This window comes from Chrysemys picta, chromosome 9 (assembly GCF_011386835.1).
Source record: "Chrysemys picta bellii isolate R12L10 chromosome 9, ASM1138683v2, whole genome shotgun sequence".
Lineage (NCBI taxonomy): Eukaryota > Metazoa > Chordata > Testudines > Emydidae > Chrysemys > Chrysemys picta.
This window is the reverse complement of record NC_088799.1, coordinates 27,481,784-27,486,071: the sequence shown is the minus strand read 5'-3', so window position 1 is coordinate 27,486,071 and position 4,288 is coordinate 27,481,784.

The window sequence follows — 4,288 nt, the reverse complement described above, 5'->3', positions numbered from 1 at the left end:
TGAAGTTCCGTACCTTAGTTCGAATTAGGGGGTTAGTGTAGACCTGGCCCAAGAAAGGGGGTGGTTGTTTTAGATTGCAGGGAGGTCGGCTTGTATGTGTAGACACAGACACAGGAGATAGTGTCCATTGTGCTTTGAAGAGCTTTAGCACTTTCTCATGTATTAAAGCTGAGCTGTTAATATTGAGCCATAATCTTTGTATCTTTGGGAGTGCAGTGGCCTAGTTAATAGGGTACAGAAGTAGGAGTTAGAAGGCCTGAATTCTAGTCTCAGCCATGCCACTTCTTATTCAGACTCTGTGGGCAAATCACTTGGTTTCTCCATGACACAATTTCCTCATCTGAAAAACAGAGAAAAATGATACTCATGCTTTGTAGAACATGAGAGTGAGAGTGTGGGTGAAAGTTCTGTATTATTAATAGTAATTAATGATGTGTGTACCACCTCTCCTGGCTGGATGGTGATCGTTCTTGTTTTTTAAATTACTTTCCTGTTCCCAGTCTCTGGATAATTGTTGGATATTGAAGCTGCACAGCTTGGTGATATGGAAAGATGTCCGGTCTGGGTCATTCCCTCCTGTAGCCTCTGATAAAGGTTGTTCACGGTTACTTCATTTTTCAAGATGCCTGAGAAGATGGCAGCATTTAGTCTTTTTTTAAAAATAAGAATTGTGTGGTAAGCTAATGAGGCATGGGTGTAGGTGTGTGAGGAGGGGCATTGGAAAAGAATTGCTTGTGGGAAGTTACAATGCTAGGTATCTTCTAAAAAGTGCTTTGCACACCCCTAGTGCCTCCTGACCAAGGATATCAAAATTCCTGGCAAACATTAGCCCCACAACACCCTTATGAAGTAGACATATTACCTAGGGTGACCAGCTGTCCTGATTTTATAGGGACAGTCCTGATATTTGGGGAGTTTTCTTATATAGGTGCCTATTGCCCCCCCCCCCCCCCACCCCCACACACAGACTGTCCTGATTTTTCATACTTGCTATCTGGTCACCCTAATATTACCCCCCATGTTACAGATGGCATGGAGATGCTGAATATCCACGAGCAAGTCTGTGACAGAGATGGAAACCCAGACTCCCAGTGCTGTGCTTTTCTGGATGCTGTTTCCTTTCCTTCGGCTTGTGTAAACTGTTGTTATAATAAAGCACAATATTGAATGCTAGGGGTAAAATCCTGGTCCCATTGAAGCCAATGGCAAAACTTCCATTCTCTTCAGTGAAGCAGGATTTCACCCAAAGTGACTTAACCCACCTAAACCATGCAATGTGTAGAAATGCAATGTGTGAGGTGGCTAGCTGCTATTATGAAACAGAATTTATAAAGAACAGTCAGGAAAATGTATCCACTCATGTTTTACAGGGCTCTGACTGGGGTGCACCACCAACCATAGGTAGTCAGAAAGTTGAATTCATGTCCAGCTCTTGAGGGATAGCTCAGTGGTTTGAGCATTGGCCTGCTAAACCCTTAAGGGGGCCACTTAGGGATCTGGGCCAAAAATCAGTATTTGGTCCTGCTAGTGAAGGCAGGGGGCTGGACTTGATGACCTTTCAGGGTCCCTTTCAGTTCTATGAGATAGGTATATCTCCATATTTAAAAAGCCATTTTGTAGTAATCTTCATCACTGTTTGACTGCTCTTGGAGTAATAAACTTTCCAGCTCATCCAGGAGTTTTCAAGGAGTTACATTGTTTGAATATTGAGGCTGGCTCAGGTAAGATACCAAAATGAGTTGTGAGTTTCATTGTTTACATTGACTGGATTTGTTTGTGAAATACTTTGTCATGGCTTCAAACTTACTGAATTGGGCCCTGATCCTGCAGACTTATACACTTATTTAACTGTAAGGGCATGAGAAATCCCATTGCAGTAATCATGTCTTCCATTAAGTCATTGGGACTACTCTAAAGTGGCCATTCATACATCCCCAGAATATCGGACGGTCCTCACCTGAGTGATGTCACATGGGGGACACTGTTTTGAGGAGTATACCACCCTGCCCCTGCCAGCATGACTTCATACATTGCGCATGCAAGATCATGCCAGCGGGGGTGCCCCAGTGCACTCTTCAGAATGGCTCCCCCATCTGACACCAGACAAATCCATGCCTGGTTTTGTCTCTGTACTGGCCAGAGGGAAAAACCTCAGAAAAGCAGACTGTCTTAAAAATGGAAGAACGGCCTGCCTAGACTACTCATCATGGGTAAAGTTAAGTAGGTGTGTGAGTCTCTGCAGGTCTGGAGCCTTAGTCTGTCTTCTGAGAAGAAATTTCTGTGCTAAAGATGGAAAGCCACAGTTATTTTAATTGTGATTAAACTCTTGAATGCAGAATTTCCCTGAGCAGTCAGAGCTGTTTAATCTCCACATCTGTTTTTTTTAAACAGGCTTAACTAATAGCCACTGGTCTCACCATATCTTGTGGTTTTTTAGTTATTTTTAGAGCACCCAAAAATTAAGCAGCCTCAGAGAAATGAATGAAGACACAGTCCCTGCTCAGAGGAAAGTACAGCCTAGATTAGACATGATGCAACAAGGGGGATATAAACAGACACCAGGCAAGGATGTGGGGAGGGGAGGGGCAGAAGAGAGGAAATCAAAGGGAAACAGTGAGATCAGGTGGTTACTCAGCTCAGTGAGGCATGTGCACATCTTGATGTTTCTGTTCCCTTTTTTTCCCTTCCTTCTTTTAGGTAAGACGGCAAAATGAGGTGGCGGGGGAGGGGGAATTTGAATGAGGCGAAGGAGGTGGTTTGAGGAGCAGTGTTTGGGAAGGTGCTCCAGGCCCAAAATGGAAGTGGTGAGTTGTTTGCAAATCACAAGTCATGTGCATTGCCCAAGTTTACATGGGAATATTGCACAGAGCTTGCCCACATTATGCAGTCTCATGGTCACTAAAATCACTGAATTCACCTGACAAATATTTGAAGAGATTGCTTTTGGCAAAATACTCAGATTCCCCCGTGTGAGTTTTTGTACCATTTTTGCTGAAGTAAAGCGTAAATTAATAGCTGTAGCAGCACCACCTTGTGGAGAGTTTAAATAACATTTAATGCAAGAGATTTTATTTAGAGCAGGTGTTTTAGGATGTTGTTTATTGCTAAAAATGTTTAATTTACATGGGTTTTTTTTGTGTGCAATAGATGCAAATTGTTCTCAGTAGTGCCAAGTTCTTTACACTTTTATACTGTACTGTATATCTGTCTGTGCACACAATCAAAGGACACCAGTCTGATCAGATCAATTTTTTATTTATTTCATGGAACAGTTAATTTCATATGACTTTTTACTTTTTAGATGTTCAGGTATGTCATGTTACATAACGTTTACATGCTTATACAGATAAACAGAATATTTGTATGTGTTGTACACAGAAAAAGAGACAAAGAATGACAAGAAAATGGAGAGGAAATGTATTGTAAAATGCAGTCACTAGAATACTCTGTTCCTTGTTTTTTCATTGAGTCTGGGTATCTGAGGCAGGAATCAGTCACCAGTTCTATAGCAGAGCCCTACCACTGACTTGTTGACATGATGTTGTTTTTCTTCTCATTCAAATTAAAATGCAGTTTTCAAAAGAGTTGGATGAAATTAACCCTTTAGTGCTGTGAGCTGCACATTCCTGAGGCAGACTGCTAAAGGATTGGTGCTCATAGTCAGGGCTTCAGACCCACTGCCTTTAAGGGATGAGTGTTTTTTCTCATCACTATATTTCACCAAAATTATAAAGAAATTGGTCTAGATAAAATGTTTTGTCAGAAAAGTCCGAAGGGGAATTTCAAGAATTTATAGAAAGAATTAACTTACAGTGGAAATTAATTCCCTGTTAGTTTCATTTGAATGGACTACCAGCTTCTGTTTCCTCCATACCTCTTATGGTAGCACTCAGTTGGTTAGTTGCCAGGGCTCTGTTGTTCCAGAAATCGATATTCCGTAGTAATAGTTTAACTTTTTTACTAGCAAAGTGTTAGAGACTTGACTCTGTTTACAGGTTAAGTTGGTGTGTGCAGTATATGGATAGGGTGACCACCTGTCCCAAATTGGGTGGGACAGTCCTGAAATGCAGAGTTCAAGTCCTGGTCCCGGGCTGAATGACTCTGGGACAGCATTTGTCCCAGAATTCCTCTGGCACTGTTCTGTACTTGCCCAAGGCTCAGAGATGGCACCAGCCTCTTCCGGGGGGGAGGAGGGGGGGCCTGAGATGGGCCTTAACCCCCCCCTTGCCCAAGGCCTCACCCCCTGCTCCTCCTCTCCCCCCCCCCCCCCCGAGGCCCCTTCCCCTTG